This window comes from Lissotriton vulgaris, chromosome 1_1, assembly GCF_964263255.1.
Source record: "Lissotriton vulgaris chromosome 1_1, aLisVul1.2, whole genome shotgun sequence".
NCBI lineage: Eukaryota > Metazoa > Chordata > Amphibia > Caudata > Salamandridae > Lissotriton > Lissotriton vulgaris.
In genome coordinates, this window is record NC_141685.1 from 1,368,131,105 (window position 1) to 1,368,144,394 (window position 13,290).

Sequence of the window (13,290 nt, forward strand, 5' to 3'; positions counted from 1 at the left end):
TTTTTTTCAGCAGGCTCATTCTCTCCTAAAAACAAAAATTGCATGCGTATATCTCTAGTTTGGAATACCATAGGCTTGCATGCATACTCTCATGGGTCACTCAAGTTTTTTGGACCCTATTGCACTCTGTTTTCGTGGTGCTTTTAGTATATGTCCCATATTAAAGAAGTCTACCATCTTTGAGTATTTGAGGCTCCTTTGTAAGTGCTTTATATTTTTTCCTTGAAGAGCTATATAATAAAGGGGTCCGGGAAGGATTGCATTTATGGAAGATAAAAGAAGGCCCACTTGTCTCACCAAATGCTGTAGAGAAACCTGATGTTTTACTCATGTTATCCTTAGTTCGTTTTTGTTAGACCTTGCATTCTTAAGGTGGTCCCAACCCCACCTTATTGCTTTTCACCTCCGCATTTTGCTGTATCTTTTTGTTGGCCTTAGGACTCTGATCACTTTTAACGCTACTAATCAGTGCTGAAGTGCACGTGCTTCTTCCCTAATCATGTGTATAAATGGAGTATACCTGACTGACAGATTTAATTTACTTGAAAGCCCCTTGTAAAGTGGTATACCATATACCCAGGGACTGATTGTGCCGCCCAAAGAAATAGCATTTCAAACCTGTCTCAAGCCTGCTACTGCAGTGCCTGTGCTGCAGTGTACTGCCACTTCGACTTGGCATTTAAAACTACTTGCCAAGCCTTAAACTCCAATTTTATTACATATCAGTAACCCCTAAGGTAGGCCCTAGGTAGTCCTAGGGGCATCATGCTATGTAAGTAAAAGGTAAGACATGTACTGTGGTAGTTTGTATGTCCTAGTAGTATCAAACAGTCTATTACATTTTTCACTACTGTGAGGTCTGCCCCTCTCATAGGTTAGCATTGGGTATTCCCTTATACTTTTTGGGGGGTAATTCCATATCAGAGAGGAGAAGCTTTATTTATTTATTGATAAATCCTATCTACTGGTGAGGTTGGATTTAATCTTACTATTGTATAAATGCCATTTTTAGAGAGTGAGCATTTCTCTGCACTTACTGCTCTATTTGCATTGAAACCTGTCTTCGATTGACGTCTGGATTGGGCTGCGAGACAGCTACATATGTGCATTCCCTGTAGACAGCCACAACACAGGTCACTCAACTGCAACTGCATTCATCTGCATTCTGATTGGCCTGGGGGAGAGCTCCGCTCCCCTTACCGCAAATATGTTCAAGAACGATAATTTATGTCAGTAAGTACAGTATTCCTACATCTTATAATCATGTGTGTTTAAATAATTTGTTGTTAGATCGTTTAAATATTGAAAAGGATCTGTTTTTAATAGACATTTTACAAAAACAACTGGTACATTTGGGAATTCTGTAAAGGAAAAACCCAACTGCCGTGACATTGCCAACCACAATGCCGTGACTCGGATTCGAACCGAGGTTGCTGCAGCCACAACGCAGAGTACTAACCACTATACGATCACGGCGAGCTACTTGGGCTCAATAACGTACAGTGACATGAAGAAATTATAATTCAGAACACTCAGGGCTACTCCTGTGATAGGCTGAATGTGTTCATTGCTTCCTCATTCCTTATACAAAGGCTTTATCTCCTCAGTGGTTGATAGGCTGAAACCGTTTCCTGGCCGCCTGCTTGTGAACTGGCAGGAGTCAAAGATCACACATACACTGGTGGGCCTGTGATGGGACACCAATGCAGAGAAACACACCTGGCGCAGATATTCTATTCTGTTTATTAGACCTGCATCTCCCCTGTACCTCCTCAAGCCATCTGTATGTGAAGCAAGAAAGAGTTAAGGAACGGTCCATCTACACTTTTATTGGGAGGATGCTGCCGTGAGCTCCTCCCAGCTAATCACACAAACAGCAGTAAAGCAAGATAACTACACAGTTAGGGGGGACTGCATGGTTAGGTTTTTGAGGAATTATTGAAACTGACCTCAGTGACCCATAATCAGAGCTGTGGCTAATGACTGCATGCCTAATTATGATGAAGCAAGCACCATGGCTCGTAGGGGCCCCACAACACACTTTTCTTAGCTCATTGAATTAAAGTATAAACTTCCGCCATGTGTGAGTGGTAAAGGCTTGTTAATTTTGTTGCTTTTCAAATTCACGTCTGACAACAAGACGAAGGAACATTGGGGCATCAGACGCTTTGGAAAGTAGCCACCAACCGCAGAGAAAGAGAGAAAGAGGGAAAAGACAGTATGAGGTGTGGAGAAAACAGCAGCAGGTACAAGGAGCTCAAATGAGATTAATGGCGCCTAAATAGAGCACGTAAAGGAACAGTTACAAATCTAAGAAAAGGGAAAGAAAAGACTAGGAAAAAACACAGAAAGAGCTTGTAGATGAAATTCTCTTCCAGGAACAGCAGGTTAAGAGAAATTACACAGGGAGCAGTTAAGCTTGTAACACGGGGGAGAATAGAAAAGAAAATGCAGTTTTATGAAGTGTGTTTGCCTAATTCAGCTAGCACTTTTATTTTATTTCTCTATTTGCTTCTTTTATTGGTAAAGTAAGTTTCAAGTGCATGCACAGGTATGACCGAGAGAGCCAGGGTATAATAATTTGAAGCGTTTGCACCAGGGCTAATGAAGGACGAGAGTTATAGCTAAGATATGAAAGGGGGAGCGATAATAAATATGTGATATGGCAATAGTGACACCAAAATAAGCCACCTATTTATAAAACTGACATGGAAGAAATACTAAAGGTTAACTTCTGAAATTGTAGCCGATGTTAAAAAGATTCTCGTTGTCGGCAGGATTCGAACCTGCGCGGGGAGACCCCAATGGATTTCTAGTCCATCGCCTTAACCACTCGGCCACAACAACTGACTGCAAGGTGTGTGCACATAATCTGTATGCAAGTTTTCAAGGTGTCCCACAGCAAATTCCTGATATTCTGCAATGCACTTTTTAAATATAAGGTTTTTTTCAGCAGGCACATTCTCTCCTAAAAACAAAAATTGCATGCGTATGTCTCTAGTTTGGAATACCATAGGCTTGCATGCATACTCTCATGGGTCACTCAAGTTTTTTGGACCCTATTGCACTCTGTTTTCGTGCTGCTTTTAGTATATGTCCCATATTAAAGAAATATACCATCTTTGAGTATTTGAGGCTCCTTTGTAAGTGCTTTATATTTTTTCCTTGAAGAGCTATATAATAAAGGGGTCCGGGAAGGATTGCATTTATGGAAGATAAAAGAAGGCCCACTTGTCTCACCAAATGCTGTAGAGAAACCTGATGTTTTACTCATGTTATCCTTAGTTCGTTTTTGTTAGACCTTGCATTCTTAAGGTGGTCCCAACCCCACCTTATTGCTTTTCACCTCCTCATTTTGCTGTATCTTTTTGTTGGCCTTAGGACTCTGATCACTTTATCGCTACTAATCAGTGCTGAAGTGAACGTGCTTCTTCCCTAATCATGTGTATAATTGGAGTATACCTGACTGACAGATTTAATTTACTTGAAAGCCCCTAGTAAAGTGGTATACCATATACCCAGGGACTGATTGTGCCGCCCAAAGAAATAGCATTTCAAACCTGTCTCAAGCCTGCTACTGCAGTGCCTGTGCTGCAGTGTACTGCCACTTCGACTTGGCATTTAAAACTACTTGCCAAGCCTTAAACTCCAATTTTATTACATATCAGTAACCCCTAAGGTAGGCCCTAGGTAGTCCTAGGGGCATCATGCTATGTAAGTAAAAGGTAAGACATGTACTGTGGTAGTTTGTATGTCCTAGTAGTATCAAACAGTCTATTACATTTTTCACTACTGTGAGGTCTGCCCCTCTCATAGGTTAGCATTGGGTATTCCCTTATACTTTTGGGGGGGTAATTCCATATCAGAGAGGAGAAGCTTTATTTATTTATTGATAAATCCTATCTACTGGTGAGGTTGGATTTAATCTTACTATTGTATAAATGCCATTTTTAGAGAGTGAGCATTTCTCTGCACTTACTGCTCTATTTGCATTGAAACCTGTCTTCGATTGACGTCTGGATTGGGCTGCGAGACAGCTACATATGTGCATTCCCTGTAGACAGCCACAACACAGGTCACTCAACTGCAACTGTATTCATCTGCATTCTGATTGGCCTGGGGGAGAGCTCCGCTCCCCTTACCGCAAATATGTTCAAGAACGATAATTTATGTCAGTAAGTACAGTATACCTACATCTTATACTCATGTGTGTTTAAATAATTTGTTGTTAGATCCTTTAAATATTGAAAAGGATCTGTTTTTAATAGACATTTTACAGAAACAACTGGTACATTTGGGAATTCTGTAAAGGAAAAACCCAACTGCCGTGACATTGCCAACCACAATGCCGTGACTCGGATTCGAACCGAGGTTGCTGCGGCCACAACGCAGAGTACTAACCACTATACGATCACGGCGAGCTACTTGGGCTCAATAACGTACAGTGACATGAAGAAATTATAATTCGGAACACTCAGGGCTACTCCTGTGATAGGCTGAATGTGTTCATTGCTTCCTCATTCCTTATACAAAGGCTTTATTTCCTCAGTGGTTGATAGGCTGAAACCGTTTCCTGGCCGCCTGCTTGTGAACTGGCAGGAGTCAAAGATCACACTTACACTGGTGGGCCTGTGATGGGACACCAATGCAGAGAAACACACCTGGCGCAGATATTCTATTCTGTTTATTAGACCTGCATCTCCCCTGTACCTCCTCAAGCCATCTGTATGTGAAGCAAGAAAGAGTTAAGGAACGGTCCATCTACACTTTTATTGGGAGGATGCTGCCGTGAGCTCCTCCCAGCTAATCACACAAACAGCAGTAAAGCAAGATAACTACACAGTTAGGGGGGACTGCATGGTTAGGTTTTTGAGGAATTATTGAAACTGACCTCAGTGACCCATAATCAGAGCTGTGGCTAATGACTGCATGCCAAATTATGATGAAGCAAGCACCATGGCTCGTAGGGGCCCCACAACGCACTTTTCTTAGCTCATTGAATTAAAGTATAAACTTCTGCCATGTGTGAGTGGTAAAGGCTTGTTAATTTTGTTGCTTTTCAAATTCACGTCTGACAACAAGACGAAGGAACATTGGGGCATCAGACGCTTTGGAAAGTAGCCACCAACCGCAGAGAAAGAGAGAAAGAGGGAAAAGACAGTATGAGGTGTGGAGAAAACAGCAGCAGGTACAAGGAGCTCAAATGAGATTAATGGCGCCTAAATAGAGCACGTAAAGGAACAGTTACAAATCTAAGAAAAGGGAAAGAAAAGACTAGGAAAAAACACAGAAAGAGCTTGTAGATGAAATTCTCTTCCAGGAACAGCAGGTTAAGGGAAATTACACAGGGAGCAGTTGAGCTTGTAACACGGGGGAGAATAGAAAAGAAAATGCAGTTTTATGAAGTGTGTTTGCCTAATCCAGCTAGCACTTTTATTTTATTTCTCTATTTGCTTCTTTTATTGGTAAAGTAAGTTTCAAGTGCATGCACAGGTATGACCGAGAGAGCCAGGGTATAATAATTTGAAGCGTTTGCACCAGCGCTAATGAAGGACGAGAGTTAAAGCAAAGATATGAAAGGGGGAGCGATTATAAATATGTGATATGGCAATAGTGACACCAAAATAAGCCACCTATTTATAAAACTGACATGGAAGAAATACTAAAGGTTAACTTCTGAAATTGTAGCTGATGTTAAAAAGATTCTCGTTGCCGGCCGGATTCGAACCTGCGCGGGGAGACCCCAATGGATTTTTAGTCCATCGGCTTAACCACTCGGCCACAACAACTGACTGCAAGGTGTGTGCACATAATCTGTATGCAAGTTTTCAAGGTGTGCCACAGCAAATTCCTGATATTGTGCAATGCACTTTTTAAAAATAAGGTTTTTTTCAGCAGGCACATTCTCTCCTAAAAACAAAAATTGCATGCGTATATCTCTAGTTTGGATTACCATAGGCTTGCATGCATACTCTCATGGGTCACTCAAGGTTTTTGGACCCTATTGCACTCTGTTTTCGTGCTGCTTTTAGTATATGTCCCATATTAAAGAAGTCTACCATCTTTGAGTATTTGAGGCTCCTTTGTAAGTGCTTTATATTTTTTCCTTGAAGAGCTATATAATAAAGGGGTCCGGGAAGGATTGCATTTATGGAAGATAAAAGAAGGCCCACTTGTCTCACCAAATGCTGTAGAGAAACCTGATGTTTTACTCATGTTATCCTTAGTTCGTTTTTGTTAGACCTTGCATTCTTAAGGTGGTCCCAACCCCACCTTATTGCTTTTCACCTCCGCATTTTGCTGTATCTTTTTGTTGGCCTTAGGACTCTGATCACTTTATCGCTACTAATCAGTGCTGAAGTGCACGTGCTTCTTCCCTAATCATGTGTATAATTGGAGTATACCTGACTGACAGATTTAATTTACTTGAAAGCCCCTTGTAAAGTGGTATACCATATACCCAGGGACTGATTGTGCCGCCCAAAGAAATAGCATTTCAAACCTGTCTCAAGCCTGCTACTGCAGTGCCTGTGCTGCAGTGTACTGCCACTTCGACTTGGCATTTAAAACTACTTGCCAAGCCTTAAACTCCAATTTTATTACATATCAGTAACCCCTAAGGTAGGCCCTAGGTAGTCCTAGGGGCATCATGCTATGTAAGTAAAAGGTAAGACATGTACTGTGGTAGTTTGTATGTCCTAGTAGTATCAAACAGTCTATTACATTTTTCACTACTGTGAGGTCTGCCCCTCACATAGGTTAGCATTGGGTATTCCCTTATACTTTTTGGGGGGTAATTCCATATCAGAGAGGAGAATCTTTATTTATTTATTGATAAATCCTATCTACTCGTGAGGTTGGATTTAATCTTACTATTGTATAAATGCCATTTTTAGAGAGTGAGCATTTCTCTGCACTTACTGCTCTATTTGCATTGAAACCTGTCTTCGATTGACGTCTGGATTGGGCTGCGAGACAGCTACATATGTGCATTCCCTGTAGACAGCCACAACACAGGTCACTCAACTGCAACTGCATTCATCTGCATTCTGATTGGCCTGGGGGAGAGCTCCGCTCCCCTTACCGCAAATATGTTCAAGAACGATAATTTATGTCAGTAAGTACAGTATACCTACATCTTATAATCATGTGTGTTTAAATAATTTGTTGTTAGATCGTTTAAATATTGAAAAGGATCTGTTTTTAATAGACATTTTACAAAAACAACTGGTACATTTGGGAATTCTGTAAAGGAAAAACCCAACTGCCATGACATTGCCAACCACAATGCCGTGACTCGGATTCGAACCGAGGTTGCTGCGGCCACAACGCAGAGTACTAACCACTATACGATCATGGCGAGCTACTTGGGCTCAATAACGTACAGTGACATGAAGAAATTATAATTCGGAACACTCAGGGCTACTCCTGTGATAGGCTGAATGTGTTCATTGCTTCCTCATTCCTTATACAAAGGCTTTATCTCCTCAGTGGTTGATAGGCTGAAACCGTTTCCTGGCCGCCTGCTTGTGAACTGGCAGGAGTCAAAGATCACACATACACTGGTGGGCCTGTGATGGGACACCAATGCAGAGAAACACACCTGGCGCAGATATTCTATTCTGTTTATTAGACCTGCATCTCCCCTGTACCTCCTCAAGCCATCTGTATGTGAAGCAAGAAAGAGTTAAGGAACGGTCCATCTACACTTTTATTGGGAGGATGCTGCCGTGAGCTCCTCCCAGCTAATCACACAAACAGCAGTAAAGCAAGATAACTACACAGTTAGGGGGGACTGCATGATTAGGTTTTTGAGGAATTATTGAAACTGACCTCAGTGACCCATAATCAGAGCTGTGGCTAATGACTGCATGCCTAATTATGATGAAGCAAGCACCATTGCTCGTAGGGGCCCCACAACACACTTTTCTTAGCTCATTGAATTAAAGTATAAACTTCCGCCATGTGTGAGTGGTAAAGGCTTGTTAATTTTGTTGCTTTTCAAATTCACGTCTGACAACAAGACGAAGGAACATTGGGGCATCAGACGCTTTGGAAAGTAGCCACCAACCGCAGAGAAAGAGAGAAAGAGGGAAAAGACAGTATGAGGTGTGGAGAAAACAGCAGCAGGTACAAGGAGCTCAAATGAGATTAATGGCGCCTAAATAGAGCACGTAAAGGAACAGTTACAAATCTAAGAAAAGGGAAAGAAAAGACTAGGAAAAAACACAGAAAGAGCTTGTAGATGAAATTCTCTTCCAGGAACAGCAGGTTAAGAGAAATTACACAGGGAGCAGTTAAGCTTGTAACACGGGGGAGAATAGAAAAGAAAATGCAGTTTTATGAAGTGTGTTTGCCTAATTCAGCTAGCACTTTTATTTTATTTCTCTATTTGCTTCTTTTATTGGTAAAGTAAGTTTCAAGTGCATGCACAGGTATGACCGAGAGAGCCAGGGTATAATAATTTGAAGCGTTTGCACCAGGGCTAATGAAGGACGAGAGTTATAGCTAAGATATGAAAGGGGGAGCGATAATAAATATGTGATATGGCAATAGTGACACCAAAATAAGCCACCTATTTATAAAACTGACATGGAAGAAATACTAAAGGTTAACTTCTGAAATTGTAGCCGATGTTAAAAAGATTCTCGTTGTCGGCAGGATTCGAACCTGCGCGGGGAGACCCCAATGGATTTCTAGTCCATCGCCTTAACCACTCGGCCACAACAACTGACTGCAAGGTGTGTGCACATAATCTGTATGCAAGTTTTCAAGGTGTCCCACAGCAAATTCCTGATATTCTGCAATGCACTTTTTAAAAATAAGGTTTTTTTCAGCAGGCTCATTCTCTCCTAAAAACAAAAATTGCATGCGTATATCTCTAGTTTGGAATACCATAGGCTTGCATGCATACTCTCATGGGTCACTCAAGTTTTTTGGACCCTATTGCACTCTGTTTTCGTGCTGCTTTTAGTATATGTCCCATATTAAAGAAGTCTACCATCTTTGAGTATTTGAGGCTCCTTTGTAAGTGCTTTATATTTTTTCCTTGAAGAGCTATATAATAAAGGGGTCCGGGAAGGATTGCATTTATGGAAGATAAAAGAAGGCCCACTTGTCTCACCAAATGCTGTAGAGAAACCTGATGTTTTACTCATGTTATCCTTAGTTCGTTTTTGTTAGACCTTGCATTCTTAAGGTGGTCCCAACCCCACCTTATTGCTTTTCACCTCCGCATTTTGCTGTATCTTTTTGTTGGCCTTAGGACTCTGATCACTTTTAACGCTACTAATCAGTGCTGAAGTGCACGTGCTTCTTCCCTAATCATGTGTATAAATGGAGTATACCTGACTGACAGATTTAATTTACTTGAAAGCCCCTTGTAAAGTGGTATACCATATACCCAGGGACTGATTGTGCCGCCCAAAGAAATAGCATTTCAAACCTGTTTCAAGCCTGCTACTGCAGTGCCTGTGCTGCAGTGTACTGCCACTTCGACTTGGCATTTAAAACTACTTGCCAAGCCTTAAACTCCAATTTTATTACATATCAGTAACCCCTAAGGTAGGCCCTAGGTAGTCCTAGGGGCATCATGCTATGTAAGTAAAAGGTAAGACATGTACTGTGGTAGTTTGTATGTCCTAGTAGTATCAAACAGTCTATTACATTTTTCACTACTGTGAGGTCTGCCCCTCTCATAGGTTAGCATTGGGTATTCCCTTATACTTTTTGGGGGGTAATTCCATATCAGAGAGGAGAAGCTTTATTTATTTATTGATAAATCCTATCTACTGGTGAGGTTGGATTTAATCTTACTATTGTATAAATGCCATTTTTAGAGAGTGAGCATTTCTCTGCACTTACTGCTCTATTTGCATTGAAACCTGTCTTCGATTGACGTCTGGATTGGGCTGCGAGACAGCTACATATGTGCATTCCCTGTAGACAGCCACAACACAGGTCACTCAACTGCAACTGCATTCATCTGCATTCTGATTGGCCTGGGGGAGAGCTCCGCTCCCCTTACCGCAAATATGTTCAAGAACGATAATTTATGTCAGTAAGTACAGTATTCCTACATCTTATAATCATGTGTGTTTAAATAATTTGTTGTTAGATCGTTTAAATATTGAAAAGGATCTGTTTTTAATAGACATTTTACAAAAACAACTGGTACATTTGGGAATTCTGTAAAGGAAAAACCCAACTGCCGTGACATTGCCAACCACAATGCCGTGACTCGGATTCGAACCGAGGTTGCTGCAGCCACAACGCAGAGTACTAACCACTATACGATCACGGCGAGCTACTTGGGCTCAATAACGTACAGTGACATGAAGAAATTATAATTCGGAACACTCAGGGCTACTCCTGTGATAGGCTGAATGTGTTCATTGCTTCCTCATTCCTTATACAAAGGCTTTATCTCCTCAGTGGTTGATAGGCTGAAACCGTTTCCTGGCCGCCTGCTTGTGAACTGGCAGGAGTCAAAGATCACACATACACTGGTGGGCCTGTGATGGGACACCAATGCAGAGAAACACACCTGGCGCAGATATTCTATTCTGTTTATTAGACCTGCATCTCCCCTGTACCTCCTCAAGCCATCTGTATGTGAAGCAAGAAAGAGTTAAGGAACGGTCCATCTACACTTTTATTGGGAGGATGCTGCCGTGAGCTCCTCCCAGCTAATCACACAAACAGCAGTAAAGCAAGATAACTACACAGTTAGGGGGGACTGCATGGTTAGGTTTTTGAGGAATTATTGAAACTGACCTCAGTGACCCATAATCAGAGCTGTGGCTAATGACTGCATGCCTAATTATGATGAAGCAAGCACCATGGCTCGTAGGGGCCCCACAACACACTTTTCTTAGCTCATTGAATTAAAGTATAAACTTCCGCCATGTGTGAGTGGTAAAGGCTTGTTAATTTTGTTGCTTTTCAAATTCACGTCTGACAACAAGACGAAGGAACATTGGGGCATCAGACGCTTTGGAAAGTAGCCACCAACCGCAGAGAAAGAGAGAAAGAGGGAAAAGACAGTATGAGGTGTGGAGAAAACAGCAGCAGGTACAAGGAGCTCAAATGAGATTAATGGCGCCTAAATAGAGCACGTAAAGGAACAGTTACAAATCTAAGAAAAGGGAAAGAAAAGACTAGGAAAAAACACAGAAAGAGCTTGTAGATGAAATTCTCTTCCAGGAACAGCAGGTTAAGAGAAATTACACAGGGAGCAGTTAAGCTTGTAACACGGGGGAGAATAGAAAAGAAAATGCAGTTTTATGAAGTGTGTTTGCCTAATTCAGCTAGCACTTTTATTTTATTTCTCTATTTGCTTCTTTTATTGGTAAAGTAAGTTTCAAGTGCATGCACAGGTATGACCGAGAGAGCCAGGGTATAATAATTTGAAGCGTTTGCACCAGGGCTAATGAAGGACGAGAGTTATAGCTAAGATATGAAAGGGGGAGCGATAATAAATATGTGATATGGCAATAGTGACACCAAAATAAGCCACCTATTTATAAAACTGACATGGAAGAAATACTAAAGGTTAACTTCTGAAATTGTAGCCGATGTTAAAAAGATTCTCGTTGTCGGCAGGATTCGAACCTGCGCGGGGAGACCCCAATGGATTTCTAGTCCATCGCCTTAACCACTCGGCCACAACAACTGACTGCAAGGTGTGTGCACATAATCTGTATGCAAGTTTTCAAGGTGTCCCACAGCAAATTCCTGATATTCTGCAATGCACTTTTTAAAAATAAGGTTTTTTTCAGCAGGCTCATTCTCTCCTAAAAACAAAAATTGCATGCGTATATCTCTAGTTTGGAATACCATAGGCTTGCATGCATACTCTCATGGGTCACTCAAGTTTTTTGGACCCTATTGCACTCTGTTTTCGTGCTGCTTTTAGTATATGTCCCATATTAAAGAAGTCTACCATCTTTGAGTATTTGAGGCTCCTTTGTAAGTGCTTTATATTTTTTCCTTGAAGAGCTATATAATAAAGGGGTCCGGGAAGGATTGCATTTATGGAAGATAAAAGAAGGCCCACTTGTCTCACCAAATGCTGTAGAGAAACCTGATGTTTTACTCATGTTATCCTTAGTTCGTTTTTGTTAGACCTTGCATTCTTAAGGTGGTCCCAACCCCACCTTATTGCTTTTCACCTCCGCATTTTGCTGTATCTTTTTGTTGGCCTTAGGACTCTGATCACTTTTAACGCTACTAATCAGTGCTGAAGTGCACGTGCTTCTTCCCTAATCATGTGTATAAATGGAGTATACCTGACTGACAGATTTAATTTACTTGAAAGCCCCTTGTAAAGTGGTATACCATATACCCAGGGACTGATTGTGCTGCCCAAAAAAATAGCATTTCAAACCTGTCTCAAGCCTGCTACTGCAGTGCCTGTGCTGCAGTGTACTGCCACTTCGACTTGGCATTTAAAACTACTTGCCAAGCCTTAAACTCCAATTTTATTACATATCAGTAACCCCTAAGGTAGGCCCTAGGTAGTCCTAGGGGCATCATGCTATGTAAGTAAAAGGTAAGACATGTACTGTGGTAGTTTGTATGTCCTAGTAGTATCAAACAGTCTATTACATTTTTCACTACTGTGAGGTCTGCCCCTCTCATAGGTTAGCATTGGGTATTCCCTTATACTTTTTGGGGGGTAATTCCATATCAGAGAGGAGAAGCTTTATTTATTTATTGATAAATCCTATCTACTGGTGAGGTTGGATTTAATCTTACTATTGTATAAATGCCATTTTTAGAGAGTGAGCATTTCTCTGCACTTACTGCTCTATTTGCATTGAAACCTGTCTTCGATTGACGTCTGGATTGGGCTGCGAGACAGCTACATATGTGCATTCCCTGTAGACAGCCACAACACAGGTCACTCAACTGCAACTGCATTCATCTGCATTCTGATTGGCCTGGGGGAGAGCTCCGCTCCCCTTACCGCAAATATGTTCAAGAACGATAATTTATGTCAGTAAGTACAGTATTCCTACATCTTATAATCATGTGTGTTTAAATAATTTGTTGTTAGATCGTTTAAATATTGAAAAGGATCTGTTTTTAATAGACATTTTACAAAAACAACTGGTACATTTGGGAATTCTGTAAAGGAAAAACCCAACTGCCGTGACATTGCCAACCACAATGCCGTGACTCGGATTCGAACCGAGGTTGCTGCAGCCACAACGCAGAGTAGTAACCACTATACGATCACGGCGAGCTACTTGGGCTCAATAACGTACAGTGACATGAAGAAATTAT

General features: G+C 41.3%; 8 non-coding genes across 8 annotated transcripts; all 8 read right to left on the reverse strand.

Annotated features, from left to right (window-relative positions):
- Window positions 1-1,404: 1,404 nt before the first annotated feature.
- On the reverse strand, window positions 1,405-1,476 carry TRNAH-GUG (transfer RNA histidin (anticodon GUG)). The gene has a single exon. It is a non-coding gene; the product is annotated as a tRNA-His (tRNA).
- A 1,289-nt stretch (window positions 1,477-2,765) lies between these two features.
- TRNAS-AGA (transfer RNA serine (anticodon AGA)) lies at window positions 2,766-2,847 on the reverse strand. The gene has a single exon. It is a non-coding gene; the product is annotated as a tRNA-Ser (tRNA).
- Window positions 2,848-4,346: 1,499 nt separating this feature from the next.
- Window positions 4,347-4,418, reverse strand: TRNAH-GUG (transfer RNA histidin (anticodon GUG)). Its single transcript has one exon. It is a non-coding gene; the product is annotated as a tRNA-His (tRNA).
- Window positions 4,419-5,707: 1,289 nt separating this feature from the next.
- TRNAF-AAA (transfer RNA phenylalanine (anticodon AAA)) lies at window positions 5,708-5,789 on the reverse strand. Its single transcript has one exon. It is a non-coding gene; the product is annotated as a tRNA-Phe (tRNA).
- Window positions 5,790-7,288: 1,499 nt separating this feature from the next.
- TRNAH-GUG (transfer RNA histidin (anticodon GUG)) lies at window positions 7,289-7,360 on the reverse strand. The gene has a single exon. It is a non-coding gene; the product is annotated as a tRNA-His (tRNA).
- A 1,289-nt stretch (window positions 7,361-8,649) lies between these two features.
- On the reverse strand, window positions 8,650-8,731 carry TRNAS-AGA (transfer RNA serine (anticodon AGA)). The gene has a single exon. It is a non-coding gene; the product is annotated as a tRNA-Ser (tRNA).
- A 1,500-nt stretch (window positions 8,732-10,231) lies between these two features.
- TRNAH-GUG (transfer RNA histidin (anticodon GUG)) lies at window positions 10,232-10,303 on the reverse strand. Its single transcript has one exon. It is a non-coding gene; the product is annotated as a tRNA-His (tRNA).
- A 1,289-nt stretch (window positions 10,304-11,592) lies between these two features.
- On the reverse strand, window positions 11,593-11,674 carry TRNAS-AGA (transfer RNA serine (anticodon AGA)). Its single transcript has one exon. It is a non-coding gene; the product is annotated as a tRNA-Ser (tRNA).
- Window positions 11,675-13,290: the final 1,616 nt, after the last annotated feature.